Source organism: Arvicanthis niloticus, chromosome 12, assembly GCF_011762505.2.
Source record: "Arvicanthis niloticus isolate mArvNil1 chromosome 12, mArvNil1.pat.X, whole genome shotgun sequence".
Lineage (NCBI taxonomy): Eukaryota > Metazoa > Chordata > Mammalia > Rodentia > Muridae > Arvicanthis > Arvicanthis niloticus.
In genome coordinates, this window is record NC_047669.1 from 33,570,400 (window position 1) to 33,587,669 (window position 17,270).

Here is a 17,270-nt window from a genome sequence, read left to right on the forward strand (position 1 = left end):
AACTTAGTGTCTCTAAAATCAGTACTGAGTAGATTACTTCGTTGTTTTAAAGTTCGACTGCCAGCAAGATATGTTCTTATATACAAATGCATAGAGGAATAGTTTTAGTATCTCATTAAACAAACATTGTTTTAAATCCTATCTTTGATAAACCTGTTTTTTAAGACAGGGCAAGAATTATATAAAAATCTTATCCCAGTTTAAAAGTATCTTTGGAAACCTGGTTCCTTGGTTGGCTCATGCCATGTGTTATTACCCAGAGCAGCTCCAATTCTGAGTTTTAAGCTAACATTCTGTTACAGATGTTACAGATGGCTAACCGTACCCAACAATTTATAAGCCAATAATCTTTTAAACAGGGCATACAGAATATAGTAAACTCATACATTTAAGACCAGTCAGAAAGAAACATGCAGTGGTGAGGCTGGGCTTCTAGCCAAGGGTTCAGGGCTCCTAGCCAAGGATGCATTGCTCCAAGAGCACTACCAGTTTATCAGTTTTTGTTGTCTCAATTCAGCTGTTTTTTGTTTTGTTTTGTTTTGTTTTGTTTTTTTCTGAAAATCTTTAAAATGACTTAAAACTACATCAAGGAGTAAATGGCCAACAAGGAGTTTGGCCCACTCCTCTGAATATGAAACACAGAAAAACAACCAAGCTACTGTCAGAATCTCCTCTGGACATGTCAAATACGGGCTTAAGACCAACAGTAGTCATTTTTAAGAATGGGTGAATCCAATTTATATCTCCTAAGAGTTTTTGAAAATCAATTAACATTTTGAGCTTATTCTAGCCTTAATTCTAAAGGCTCATGTCTCATTGCCTGTGTTCTCTTAGAGCATGACCCAAATAACTAAGTGGGGGTTGTACTTGTATGTAAGCTCATAGGTAGAAGGATGGCTGAGAAAACAGTTACACTTCTTGTAGGGAGGCTTTCTCCTTATGGGAAATGAGGACACCATCCATATATTAAACCAAATAAACCAGTAAATGTTTGTCTCTAATTTTTGTAAAGCCTTATCTACAAAATACTGATAAAGAGTAAGACTATTTTTAATACCTTAAGGGAGGACTTTCTAATACTATTTAGGATATGGCTGTCTTAAATTTGTAGAGGGAAGACTAAAGGCACATCGTTTACAGTCTTATGGACTCAAAGGCGTAATAAGGAAACAGCCAACAACCATGTAAACCTGTGACTATGATTACCATCCCTAAGAACAGTACAAGTGGAGGACGACCCAGTTTGAAGAGCTCCCATGTCTTCCACAGTCTCATTAATTAGAAAGTAGAGGTTCCCATGAGGGATCCCCATTTGCAGGTGTTAGGATTTGGGTACCCTTGACCAAATTATCAGCCTGTATAAGCACGTTCCAAAAAGAAAAAAAAAAAAAAATCTCAGCAGGCATAGTTTCGGGCCCATTCTCCTGATACCAAACTTGAATGTTCTTTGCTAGTCTCCTCCAACTTTCTAAATCCAAAATACCCTGATCTGGGAACAAAACACTACATTGCTGCACAAACTGTAAGAAAACCTGCAATTGAAAAGTGCTAATTTTGATTTCCTTTTTTTTAAAGTATGTTGTAGTATGTCTTAGTCTTCATTCTTTTGACTCCTTATAATTGATGACTTATTTATAATTCTTGTCTTTTCACCCTTCTCTACCTGGTCTCTTACCCAGAAGGTTCACAAAACCCTTTGGTGAAGTTCTATTCTTATCACAAGTAGACTTACCTCTGCAGGTCCCTATTACAGAGTCCAGATGCCAGGCAGCAGGCCCAGCCCCACCTCTCCTCTCCTCTTCTCTCTCTTATCTCTCTTGTCTCTCTTCTCTCTCTCCTCTTTTCTCTCTCATCTCTCTCTTTTTTCTTTCTTCTATCTCTTTCTCTTCTCTCTCCCTGTCTCTACTCTTCTCTCTTCTCTCCTTTCTCTCTTCTCTCTTCTCTCTATCTCTTTCTCTTCTCTCTCTTTCTCTTTTCTCTTCTCTCTATCTCTCTTCTCTCTTTTCTTTCTCTTCTCTCTCTTCTCTCTCTTTTCTTTCTCTTCTCTCTTTCTCTTCTCTCTCTTCTCTCTCTCTTATTTCTCTTCTCTCCTCTCTCTCTTTCTCTCTGTGCATGTGTGTGCATTTCTCTTTTTTTTCTCTTCTCTCTTTCTCTTCTCTTTCTCTTCTCCCTCTTCTCTCTCTCTCCCTCTCTCTCTCTTCTTTCTCACTTCTCTCTCTCTTTCTCTCTCTGTGCATGTGTGTGTGCGTGCATATATAGATACACACTTCTACATGCACATACATTTAGTTTTCAAAACTTTCTAAAATATTTTACTGAATGTATTATTTAAGAAAATATTCTACCTGGGGAGAAGCCAAGCCTTTTGGTTTCAAAACCAGTTTATTTGAAGACAGTGCCACCCATGTGGGCATTCTAAATCATGTCCTCATGGAAGTAAGGTATATGTTCCAGAATCTAAAGAACAAGGTGGCTGTGGCTCACATGGCAGCTTTACATCTTCCAAGAACCAATGCCCCTGCCTGCTGCAGCATGACACACAACTTAGACTTTCTCTGACATACATTCCCATGGAGACTTTCTAGCCTATTAAGTGTTCTCATATCAAACAAGATATTTGTATAAGGTCATTGTTACATTGAACTCTGAAGTTATTCAGTTATACTAAAATACAATAAAATAGCTGGGTTTTGCATAGTAAAAAAAGGAAAGAAAAAGAAAATACTCACTGAAATATTTAATAATTAAATTGAACTCAGTTTTAATTGTCATGTTAATGTTTTGGTGAATATTATTACAAACCATAATTGTAATTGAACACATATGACTGCAAAATAACTAAACATACTGATTATTACTGCATGCCTTACTGCAGAATAATCCAATATAAAAATTACACTAGTGCTAAATATGTTTAAGTAAATTTATCTAAAACATATTCATTTGCATTATCCTACAAAGTTTTTGTGTGCAGTTCCATTATATTTAATTACTTTGTCCTTTCAAGATTCTATTTTGTGTACTTTCTACAATAAAAAGGAAACAGGCTTTCCATAATTCACAAAGGCATTGAGACAACAGTAGAATAATAAACAATTGTAATAGCATGAAAAACAGATCCTGCCAATATTACCATTATAATGCAAGCTCATCAAAGTCCTTTACATCTTTTTACATTATTCCAAGACAAGATAAAAATAGTACACTAAATATAAGATAGAGTCATTTTACCAAATATTCATGCTATGTCTTCCCTCTTAATTAAATAAAATGTATTGTTAATTAAAACACCATCATAATGCCAACAGTTCTGATCTTCTCTGTTCTCCCTCTTTATCATGTTAAGAAAGGTAAAACACAGTCTAAAGGTAAATCCTAGGGTCTTCAACCAGAAAATGTCAAAATGTTCATATGTTACAGAATGCTAATGATATCCTGGATTAACTATCTGTCTTCAATGAGTGTGTGTTAATCCTTATCTCCCTTCACCAGTAACCTAGGACATCACTAACAAGTCTAATAAATTCCTTTCTGTCTGAAGCATTTATCTAGACCAGGGGTTCTCATCCTGTGGGTCTGAACCCCTGTAGGTTGAGAGGACACCTAAGACATTAGAAAATATAGATATTTACATTACAACTCATAACAATAACAAAATTACATTTATGACATAGTAACAAATATAATTTTACCATTGCGAGGTCGCCACCACATGAGGAACTGTATTAAAAGATTTTAACATTAAGAAGGTTGAGAACTACTGATATAAATGTCTTCAATGTTGCCCTTATATGACTTGGAAGACAAGCAACTGGCAGAAATATGAGACTCGTATTTATCATGATATAAACAATAGTCAGTCGTCTCTGACACAGCAGAGACAAAACTAACAGAAGCTAATAAAGCATTTTAAAAATCCAGAAACAATTAGGCTCAATGAGTAATGATGCCTGCAACCAAGCCTAATGACACAAGTTCAATTCCCAAGAACCACATAGTGTGAGGAAAGAACAACTGAATTGTACTAGTCCCCTGGCCTCCACATAAGTACTGTAGGATGCGTGCCCACACATACATACACAGATAAATAAATGTAACATAAATTAATTAAACAAAGCTCTGGACCAGTGAGGTACTTATTAGAAGCATGGTGAATAGTTCATATAATGAAAGACTCAAGCATCCAAACCTCAGGAAAGACAAGAGATTGTACCAGGCAGGACCCTTGAATATTCACTTTCCAACTCTACATCACAATGTCTAGTTAATCAATGCCTAGGTAGTCATGCATATACTTCATATTATTAAAGCAAATCCACGAAAGAAATCATGTACTTAGCATACATTATATACTGAATATCAATGCCCCTATATAAAAAAAGATGTAGAAGTTCAAAATTGATAATCAAAGCGTTTTCTACCTCAAGAAATTTTTCAAGACAAATGTAGATTTTATACATGGGAACTGAGAAATAAACAAGGGCCTATATAAACCCCTAAATAAGCATGCCACTATTTCACTCACCTATAACTTTATATATACTCTCTCTTTATGTGAAAGACTCTTCTCCATTTTGTCTAACAGGCAAGTTTTGAACTCATTGGTGATGACAAGCATGCGTAGCTTGCTATCCTTTCATAGCCACCAAAAAAGCAGCTTTGGGCCACAAACAATGCTGGATAAAGAACCTTCACAGTCTGCATTGATGATGTATAGTTGCATGGAAGTACTTTGACCTTTTTGGGCTTGTTATTGCTCTAACCATGAATATGTCTTATAGAATTTAGCCAGCCTTGCTACTAGATCTTCTCCTAATGGGATAATGAATGAGATCCTTCCTTGTAGGACAAGAGGAAGAAATGTATGCATTCCCCCTGATCCTGCTGTAAGACAATGCCACAGGATCAGCCTAACATCTGAAGATCTTGCTCTCCATTTTCTCTATTTTTTCTCCTTTTTCTACCCACTGTCTGTATGATTCATGTCTGCCTCGGTGGCATAAATACTTGCAAGCCAGGGAATGGATTGACATCCTAGGAGTGATGCTGGTAGTGGTAGATGTTAGGTGATTTGCTGCTCTCCAAGTAGAAAGCAAGGCTAATGTTCTGGGCATGCTAACATGTGATGCTTGCTGGACATTGTCAGAGATTTGAAGTAGGAAAAGCTGTTTCCCCATTGTTGCTTTTACTATAGTACACTTATCTGTAGAATCCAACCCACATTAATATTATCGGAAATTCTTTGTTTAAATATTTACATTTGTTAGTGATTTGTAGTTTATCTACTCTGGTTCCTGACTAATTTATTATGATAATATAAATATTTTAATATATAAATGAATTAAAGAGAATTTGAATGCAGAATATATATGTCCCCCTAAAGAAAGAAGGGAAGAAAGAAAGAAACAAACAAACAAACAAACAAATAGATAAATATGTCCCCCTTAATATATATGACAAATATGTATCTTACATATATATAATATATACACACACATATATATATATATATATGTAATATTGACCCATTTGTCTATCAGTACTGAAAGTCTTATTTTTCCATTGCTGTGACAAAATACAGAAACAAAAGCCATTTTTAAATGGCCTATTTTAATGGAGAATTTAAGGTTATAGTTCATCATTCCAAGATGTCACAGCCATGGGAGCTTAAGGCCACTTAAAGTCATATCACATCAACAATCAAGAAACATAGAAAAGATAACAGTTGGTTGTTGCTAATCTTACTGAATTCTGCTTTTATTGTGTAGCCCTTCCTTAGTTGTATTTTGAATTTAAACTTCTGCCACATTTCTAACATCAACACACCTTCATTCTATTTCCATAATTCTATTAAATATGGTTCACAGCATTATGAGTTTACAATTTCACTTCCTTGGAGATCCTGGTGGTTGAGTTAACTTATCAGTAGCTAAGCTGGGCTTTCCCCACAATTATCATCATCTACAAGTTTCTTCTAGTATTGGGCAAAATATTGCCCAAAAGCTGAAAGTTATGTTTCTTCCCAAATTGCACAAGTTCTGACATTAGTGGGGATTATCCACTTCATTTTGTACAGCAAGAAATTTGCCCAGACCCTTTCCTGAAATCTTAATGAACAGATCGGAGAAGGATAGAAGCCTTGGAAACTAAGAACATTTCCTTAGAGAATCCTGTCCTGAGTTTTTTTCAAGTCAGTTTTCCATAATGTGCTGCTTTGCTTCAGTCCCCTGATTTGTGAAGCCAGAAATAAAAGCTGTCATGTGCATCAAAGTCACCTCTCCTTTAGCTCTTATAATGAGGAAAATATTTTGGTTTTGTTTGCCTTAAAAACAAAAATAATTGAAACATGCTCTCTCTTGCTGGCTAATTGAGCCCATTCATTCACCTGTGACAAATTCAAGCTCTTCTCCAGTCAGGACAACCCCAGCCTGGCAGTGGCATCACTCACAGACTGCTCTGTGCCACTGCAAAAATTGCTGATGTTTTCAGATGTTCTTCGAGGTTAAATTCTAGTAGGGGAGCATAAACAAATAGCTCCATTTAGTCAGGAAATGGCCAATATTGAGAGGCAAGAGGAGATGTGACTGTAGTATTTCCACTCTCTTGCTAAGTCAGCCAGCCTCTACACAGAACCACAAATCTATTATACAAAATTGATTATATTATACAAATCTATCTCTTTATTATATTATACAAATCTCTCTCGTCTCTAGCCAAAGCGTCCTGTCTTAATGCTTCTGGGACATTTCGTAACTCCATTGTCATTCATCTAGAGTACTTGTTCTCAACTTTCCTAATGCTCCAAACCTTTAATTCAGTTTGTCATGTTGTGGTGATACCCCTCCCCCCACCACCACCAAATGTAAAATTATTTCCTGGCCACTTGATAAGTGTAATTTTGCTACCACTATGAATTGTATAAATATCTGATACACAGATTATCTGAAAGGCAACCTGTGTGGGGTTGAGACCCACAGCTTGAGAACCACTGATCTAGAGCAGGAAATCATGGAGCAAAACAAAGTAGATAAAAATATAAAGTCACTATAGCCCTTCATTCTCATGATACTGTCTTTCCAAAAAGCCATCAGTTAATTTTCTGCTCGCCCTTCCACCGATGTTCCACTTGAGTTACTAAGCCACTTGTGGTGTGTCCACTTATTCATCATACACATCTTTCACATGCATCATGGTTCCAAGCATTTCAGAAGAGTGTAAATGGAGAGATGGATGGGTAAATGAATCAAACCATGGGTTTTTGTCCCTAACTAATGATTATACTTTTTGTGTTACATTACAGAGATTAACCTTTTGCTTAGATGCCTTGAATATTTACCAATACAAATTTTAAAATCCTTAAAATTTTCCCCTACCATCCATAGTCCTATAAAAATGAAAACATAATAGAAATGTGGTGGTTCTATTTCTGAAAGGTTACATTACCTCTAAAAATGCTGTTGAAATACCTCATTCACAAAGAGCTGGCACCCTTGGGAAACATGGCCTGCATTCATTATATCATCGTGAGCCTGCAGGAATAAGCTATGTGACAGAGGCAGCTCAGGCAGGTCTTGAATTTGCTGTGTATCTTTGAACTCCTGGTCTTCCTTCACCAGACTGAGAAGTGTGGAGATTAGAGGCATGTTCCATCCTGTCCAGATTCTACTCTCTCTAAGTAGCCAATTTCACACCATTTTGTCTGTTTGGATAGTCAACAAAAATTGTGAAATAAACAGGAACTGTGACCAACAATTCAAGAAAACAAATGCAGCTCAAACTGCAGCTGCAGAGGACACACCCTCATGGGAGGAGCCACAGCCTGCTGCTGAGTTCCTCATTGTCCTAAGGCAGACACCTCCACTCCTGGTGCTCCTATCCAAAGATGCCAATACTAAACTTCCTGAATTCCAAGATATAAACTCATTCTCAGCAAAAAAAACATGAGGATTTTGTCAGGGACTCGATGTTATAATAATAATAACAGCTCTACTTAGAGCTGAAATGTTTTAAGTAAAATTGAATTACACAGCACACTTCTTTTAAAGTGTCTTATTCTTGAAGATTACACTCATAAGGAATGTTTATATCCAGCTCCTGTCTTTCTAAGATGTCAGTGTGAGAGTCAAAGTTACTTAAATTAACAAAAGAGAGAGTAGGACACGTGTCACAAACTCTGTCCTAATCAAGTAGCTGAACATCAGGTTTCTGTAGCAATTTGGACATGTAAACATCAAATTCTGTCAGATGCTGTGCAGAGATGTCCTGAAAACAAGTTCACCTTCCTTCTGTACAGGCAAGGAAAGCAATCTCATCCTCTTTCTTCTTCAAACTGTTCTTATATCAACATGTTTTTGTTTTGTTTAAGATGTTTTCCTCTTATCTTTCAAAGAGAGTTTGCTCTCTAATTGGTTGCACAGTAAAATATGAGCCATGCTGGAGACACTTTATTAATATTTAACTATAATCGAATGAAAACCAGAAACACTAATTGTGTGTGTGTCACTCAAGGTAAAATTCGGTCTTAAGGACAGAAAACACGAGTCCAATGAGATGACTCAGCAACTAAAGGTGCTTGCTACCAATCCTGAGGACCTGCTCGTTATCTCCACGATATAAATGACAGGAAAAGAGAATGAGCTCCCACACATTGTCCTCTGACATCTAAACATACGCTGTGCTACACAAATGTGTGCACACGTACATATATCAATGTAAAAGCAAAATACATTAGGACGTAAGAGTAAAATAGATTAGGACATAAGAGTAGACCAGCATCTGTCCATTTGGACAATGAAGTGGCCTAAGAAAAATGAACTTGCCTTGGAAAACTCAAAATAGCATCTATGATATTACAGTTAAGAAATGAGAAGCAGCTGTTGCAGGTGCATTTTCACTGTTTCTCATGCTAACAAGAAACATTTAGTTCAGCAAATAACAACGAGAAGCTCCTAATAAAACAAGCAAGACCCCAACTTGGACTCTAAGCAGGAAGTGGTTCTTCCCAAGACAGCCATAAATCTCCAGTAGCAAGATCATACTGAATGAATATCAGTCCCTGAAAGTAAAATTAGTAATAAGCCTGCTCACCTTAATAAAGGGACCATATCCATCCACACTGATAACCAGTGCTTCACAGAACATTGTTCACAGGAACAGAGCAATCCGTCTACATGGCTAATTCCAAAGAAACAACTATTGGATTCCATACAAAACTTAGTAAACACTTCCTACAAGAAACAAAGGTTTTTTTCACACCCCAACATTAACCTCTATTGTGTAAGTTAAATGGGTGTGTACATTGATAACAGCCACAAATTTCATAAGATGTCTAAGAATAATAAAATATTCATTACATTTAGTTAAATATACTAAACCAACATCTAAGAAAGAACATTTATGCTTAAACTCTGCGTGTCACATCCAAGAGATAGTGCAAGGACATGAACTTTCCTCTGAATTACTTTATGAATTCAATTAATTCCAGGGAAATAACAAGTCTATTATTTTTTTAGACACCTCTTTTGTAGTTCATCTAGAGCAGGTGAAATCAATGATCCTACTTTGTTGACTCTTTGCTTTGACTGGAGGAATGTGATAGGCACTACACTAATAACTATGTATACTTGAGTACAAAATGACAATAAATTTATGCTGCAACAGATGGGCCAGAGACAGGAGTGCTGTAAGTCTGGGGGCAGTAAACCAAGAAGGGTGCCCTGCTTGATTGAACCCCAGGTCTCTAGCCATCCCTCCTTCCTGACCATGGCATCTGAGGAAAAGATGGAAGAAAACATAGCATATCTAGCATGATGGCTCATCTTGATGTCTATTTTCTAGGATTTAGAATCTCTGGAAACAAAAATCTCTGAGCATGCCTATGAAGCATTTCCATATTAGGTTAACTGAGGTAAGAAGACACATACTAATGTGAGTGGCACCATCCTATGGCTGGAGTCTCAGAATGAATCAAAAGGCAAAAATGGAGCAAGCAGTAGCATGCACCATATTCTGCTTCCTGACTGAGGAAGCAATGTGACCAGCTGCCTCACACACATGCTCCCATGACTGCCTCACCATGATTAAATGCTCTTTCAAACTGCAAGCCAACATAAACCCTCCCTGCCTTATGTTGCTTTTGTAGGGTGTATGATCTCAGCAACAAAAAAGAGAACAAGAACTCCTGATAAAGGCACACTAGTAGCTTGCCAGAAAGTAGACAGAAAGCACTCAATAAAATATTAGCAACCCAGATCCACAAATACATAAAACAGTAATATTTTACAAGCAAGAAGTGTTTGTGCCGGGGACATGAAGTGATTCCCCATTCAAAACTCATTGTAAATTATAGCTATAAAAAGCAGTCAATGAAACCAAAGTAATTTTAAAAATACTTTAATAATAAGGACCTTGTATGAGATAAACATTCTCTATAGCCACGTTGGCTCAGTCATTAAGGTGTGCGCTGCACTAGCATGAAGGCCTGAATTTGATCCTTAGCACCTGTTTCTCAAAAACGATGTAGGATAGCATCTGTTTATAAACCAAGAGTCAGTGACATGGAGACAGGCAGATCCTTGGGCACACAGCCCAAGGGTCTAGTCAGACTTGCCTAATCAGTGAGCCTCAGGTCCCAGTGAGGGACCACCTCCAAAAACATGGTGGATGGCTCCTGAGGAGCAACACCCATGGTTGACCTTAAGCCTATACACATACACACACACACACACACACACACACACACACACATACATACACACACATACACACACATAATCATGTACACCCTTCATATACACACCTGCACAAACACACAGACACACATAAAGATATTAATGTGTGGAAGAAAACATTAATTTTTCTCATAAAGCATAACATAAGCCATCCCTGCAAATTCTTTTAGTCTTTTTCTAACCCTGAGCTGACAAGCCTTCTCAACTGTTGCTATGTAAAGATACAATGGCTATTTCTGGCTAGCAGGATTCAATGATTGCATAGACAAAGAATTGTTATTTGCTTTATTTTCAGATTGTAACTTTATATATTAAAATTTTAATTCCAGTAAACAATTATTTTAAGCTTCAGCTTTCTGATCTACATAAATACCAATAGCTCTTCAATAAGCAACAGTACTAGAAAAATAATGGTAATATCTCCATGCAAATTTTGCTTTCATTATATGTCTTTTAAATGGTTTAGAAGTTTGTTTCCCTCGACCCTCCTGAGATAAGGAGGTCCGGATCACTAAAACATTGCTGGCTTTCCGGGTAATAAATCTTACAGAGCATGGAGAGGCCCTTAGAGTGTCACAGATAAGGGGCTTGGAGAAATGACTATCAGGACCAATTTACTGGACTTGAAAACTTTGAGGGATGGGAATCATTTAGAAAGGAAGAAATATCTATTTCAACTGCTGAATACCTTTTTTTACTTTTTTTTTTTTTTTTGCATTTGCCTCACTCTTAATTTAAAACATTTCATCCATGACTGATAGATTTTACTCAAACCAGGGCTTGCCCTCGAATGCATTCCTTGCCATTTTCAACCATCTCTTTATAGTTAATCTCTTTAGAGTTACTGTGAGATGACAAGGTTAGAAATATAGACAGACTCATTTGTGTCTTTCCATAATGTCAGAATGTATTAAACTATAAATTTTCAAGCCATTAGGTCCCAGTTTCCTTTGATAGCATGATTATTGGCAAATAGAATTTCTTTTTTCATACATTTGCATATGGGGAAGATAATCTATATAATCATCTTCAAGAACACCACCCACTTCATTTGAGACAAGTTCTTTCATTAGACCAGAGCTCACCAATGATGCTAGACATACTATTCATAGAGTCATGGGGATTCTTCCCTCTCTACCTCCCCCACACTGACATTACAGGTCTATACTGCTATGCCCAGTTGTTTTTTAAGTTAGGTTCTGAAAGTTGAACTAAAGTTTTTGTATTTGCAAGTAAGCACTTTTCTGAGTTGTCTCCCCAAGCTTCTCTTTTATTCCAGTCTTAATTACTAGTATTAACTCTTAGATCACACACTATACTTCATATAAATAGAGATAGACAGATGATAGATAGATAGATAGATAGATAGATAGATAGATAGATAGATACATAGATACATAGATACATAGATACATAGATACATAGATACATAGATACATAGATACATAGATACATAGATGATAGTGATCTGGTGTGTTTGATAAATTCACAGACCATTTTGCTTTCTGACACCATACAGATAACCATATGCCATGTATTCCCAGCCTACTTTGATAAGTTATGGATAGCATCTTTTCAGTTGTGGGATTATGTTGTTATTAAAGCCTTGTGGTTCTTGATGGATCAGGTAGACATATGTACATGGACAAACAAAATGTGTAAACATTCTGCCTCTGCATTTGTACCCAAAATGAGGTCAGTAAAATGGAGTCTGCTGCTCTGTAAAATGGAGTCATCCAGGGCAAGGCACACTCTGCTGCCACTGTTTTTACACAATAGGTTGGCACTGGTTTTCATGGGTGATTTTAGCTATTTATCCAAGTACCCACCCTTTTATCTCTATAACCTGACAATGGTGATAGTAGTTTCTAGCTGCTACTAACTCAGAATGGCTGTACTATCTATGTGCTTTATGTTATATACACAGTAGAGTGTATACATATGTTACTTCTAGTTTAAATACTCTGAATGTTCCATATTGTTCCAGGTGGACTCTAATCTACATAAAACAGAGAGAGATCCATATGAAACCTTAGGAGCTTCCTCTTCCCTCCCCCATCCCCCCCCCAAAAAAATCTATTGCTCTGTTCAGTCCTCTGATCATGTAATCCTGTGATAAGGGGCCATCCTGTTAGAAAAGGTTTACTGCCTGTTCATTAATGCCACTGATGCCTCTGCCAACCTAAAGGAAGCTGCTTCTCTGGCTTTTGTTTTTATCCACAGATCTGAACTGGAAAATCTAGTGAAGGTGAACTCTGGAAATTCTTCAAGCTTTTGACTGTAAGATTTTCTCACCCTTGCAGTTAATTTACAGCTGTCTCTAAAATTTCTCCTGAATCTTATGAGTTGTAGATATTGTATTTGGCTACCCAGCATTCCCATCCCTGCTTCATCTAGTAAGGATCTGTTTTCCCATAACTTGTTGACTCTACACATTGGATGAAAGAAATTACTCTTCCCCTTGTTACACACAGTTGCTGTTTCTGAGAGGAGAAGAGTCATTTCTCCATGGTTGAAGGCTTAAGTCAGGATGCTAGTGTGCCAGACAATTAAGAGGAACCAAGGTTTCCCTCAACTATTAGCTTGCAGATTGATTGCTTCACTACCAAGGAGAACAAGGAAACAGACAAGTTCTAAGTAGTGGTTTGTCAAAAAACAGTGAGAAAGAATTCCTGGGAGGTTGGGAGGGGGGATCTGAGGGAGGAATACCTCTATGTTGTGCCTCCTAGTGAGTGTTTATGGAAAAACGTTCATTTTGTTTTATGGCATGAGTTGGATAGAAATGAAGTAATCTTTATTGTGATTAGTCACTTCCAAGTTCATTTCTGGCCAAGTGAAGACTGTACATTCTTTGTACAAGGTCTCTCAGCCCAACTGAAGAATTGATCCTGTGTTACTCATAGGAGAGAAGACTGCTCGTGTATGCTACTGGGAACAGCTTATGATCAACAGCGAGCCCTGTGCTCACTGCCTCAGAGGAGATCATTCTCATCTCAAAGTGATTAAAAGTTAGGCAACGTAAATAAAAGGCCACCCTAAAATGCACTCCTTCCTCCCTTTATCCCCCATGGGACCACAATTACTAAAAAGAAAACAACTGCTTCTTTCAACTCAGTTTTTCCCATAGAAAACCTTTTGTGCAGCACACAATAATGTAATCAGTAAATATCTCCCATTATTTGTCATTTTATGATTTGCATGAATTGCTAAATTCATCTTTATCTGAGTTTGTACTGGTTTAGAGAAAGCCTGCATTCAGTGATAGAGCGAGCCAAAGGTAAGAAGACTCCTCCATTTGGGGAGGTTTCTTTGTTGTTCCCAAGGATGTCTAACTGATGTTATGTCGACCAGCCATCAGTTTGCCTTCTACTTCTCTTCAGCCTGACTTCCTCATTCTTCCTTTCACAGATATTGATCCAGAACAAATACATTGCAGCCACATCCCAGAGCAGTGGCTGTGAGCACAGAACTTAACTTGTCAACGATGGTGTCAGGTATGATCTAAGAAAGCAGGTGATGCTTTGACTAGCAGGGAGTAGCCCACCACTGTTGATGGGTTAATCATAGGCTTGGAACTAGTCTTTTGATTTTCATGGGTACTATGTGTTTGTCAGAGAACCATAATGACGGACATGGTGGCTATTTGCTGCACTAGAAATGTGGACTCTGGCAGGATATATATCTCTATATCTAGGGAAAATCCAAGATAGCTGACTGTTAAAGGTTGTATATACACTCTGTGCAACTGGATCAAACAGTTTTCTTTGAACATGGTTTTTTATATGTGCTGTGGTTTGTACATTAGACTGTTCACATCTGTCTCTTTAATTTGCAATTTAGAAAACAGTTGGATGAGAGGAATCATAACCCCCTCCACTAAAGTTTGTCTTAGTTCATGTATTTCTGTAGTCTAGTGTCTGTCTTGTACTCTTATTGCTCTTTGTAACCTCCTATGCTTTGATCAATGGTCTATTTATAGCCATGATCCTAAACTTCAGTCAGAAAGGTCTGAATCCTGGGTTGCCGCGTTGTTCTCTGCCTAGAGTGGCAGTGTAGTCTATTACAAGTCACAGTAGGGCAAACAAATGGACCTGAGTGAATAACTTGAGTTTAGTTTTCTAACTCTGTTGTAACAATTTATCAGATAGACTGAAAGAATATACATTTATATCTTATATTACTAGCCTTTTGTACCCAGTATTAGTTTCTCAATGCTAAACCCAAGAGGTGGCCAGGCTTACTCTATCTAGAAGTGCTAGCTTCTGATGTCTCTGTTCTTCAAGTAGCCCTTCATCTTCAAATCCCATTACTACAAGGTCTGGTTTACTATAAATTTCTTGCTTTTCATCTCTCTATCATAAAACCTATCTGCTTCCTTCTCATTAGTACAGTGAGGCCACATTTAAGACTATCACTGGTAACTCACCCTCTCACTGGTAACTCAGGATAAGCACACCATCTCAACAGCCTTTATTGCATCTATAAAGACACTACTGCCACGTAAGGTAGTAGTCTCAGGTCACATTCACTAGGACATGACTACCTTTTGCTCCATTATTCAGCCTACCATATCATATGATGATGAATTGTATGTGTTAACTTGAAGAGTGCTTTAGTTTCATTTTAACATTTAAATCTATGAGCTATGAGAAGGATGACATCCCTCCATAAAATGTGTGGATCTCATAGAATGTGTGGAAGGCCTGAACGGAACAAAGACTGGCCTTCACAAGGAACAGAAAATTTTCTAGCTGACTTCTTTTTTTTTTTTTTTTCCTCCTTCATCTCCATCCCTGGCTCTCCTGGTCTTTGCCTGTCAATTTCTGTACAGGGGAGTTATCATAACTTCTTTGGGGGTCCTCAACTTCACACGTTAGACTGCCAGCCTTTGCAATTGCCACAGCCTGTTGCACATGCTGCAAACCAACTCTGAAAGACAAAACTTGTTGTGAATTTTCTTATCAAGTTGTGTGGCTTTGTTAGATATTTTTGACTTCTCTTTCTGTCCACTCCTGCTATCATAACTAAATACAAAGATCACAAAGTTTATTGTCAAATGAAAGCTATATTCTGAATGCTTATGAACAAAATAAAAATTACATTCCATATGGCTTGTCCCCCAAAAATGGTCATATAGATTTTGGTCTTTATTTCTTTTATCTTTGGTTAATGGTGAGAAAATTAATAAAAAGCACTACTTACCGTGCTGGGTAAGAATTGCTATGAACTTTTCTAATATGTCTATTTTTAACCATTTCCCAAGAAGCATCTGACCTGTTCTCAAAATGGCATTTTTAAAAATGTAAGAAGATAATAAATGCAGGACTTATGATCTATTGACAAACCCCAAAAGATAAGCAAGAACAGCAAGAGCCACAAATTATACAAAATGCTAAACACAGCTCTGCGACTGAGTAACAGTTGAGTCTGCTTCCTGCAAGACTTACAGTTTATAAGAAGCCTAGAGGGTTTTTTAATCTCAATTATCTAAATACTTAAAAGAAAACACCTGGTAGGAGGTGTCTTGAAACTACTCATAAACGTTACTTAAGGTTTCCACTTGAAATGCCAATCTTCTAGAATATAAAATGAAGACAGAAATTCTACTACCTAGTTGAAATGTAATAACCATGTAGCGATGCATAACATAAAAAGCACAGAAGCACATATTAAAGCAGAGTGCATTGCTGCTACCATCCTGGATTTACAGTGTGCACTGAAGGTCACGAAAATTATGCAAAGTTACAGTGAAAGACTTCTAGGAGCCCTGGGACTCACTCAAAGTTTACTTTTCCAAGAATAGTGCTAATCAGTTATTCTCCTTGCATTTTTCCTCGTGTCTGCTAGAGCCTACTCTACAATGTTACGGTGGTTTGAATATGCTTGGCCCATGGGCAGTGATACTATTAGGAGGTGTGGCCTTGTTGGAGGAAGTGTGTCACTGTTGGGGGTGGGTTTTGAGACCTTTCTTCTAGCTACCTGAAGACAGTCTTCTGACTGCATTTCCATCAAGATGTAAACCTCCTTCACTACCATGTCTGCCTGCATCCTGCTATGTTGACAATGGACTAAACCTCTGAAACTGTAAGAACAATTAAATGTCCTTTATAAGAGTTGCTTTGCTCATGGTGTCCTTTCACAGAAATAAAACCCAAATTAAGGCAGATGTAAATCAGAGGCATGTGACTTGTGATAGTCTAAGAATAGTGCAGGGGCTGAAAGAACCCAAACCAAGAAAATTACCACTAAATTGATTATTTTAACTTATATAGGAAAATAAATAATTATGAATATCATACATAAGCATGGCTAGAAGGTGGGTCTGTTTTGAGTCTATTGATGAGAAGCCAAACCTACTCCATCTTGGGACCGGCCTCCATCTTAAGAGAAACTTAACCTATAGCTGTACACAGGCTGCCGCCAAATACCAGGAAGGACCCCATGGCTTGTCCTTGGCCCATATCCTAGAGTTACTTCCTAGCTACTTTCTAACAACAGACAATGAAAGATTAGTCTAATTGTTTCAGATGTACTTTCAGA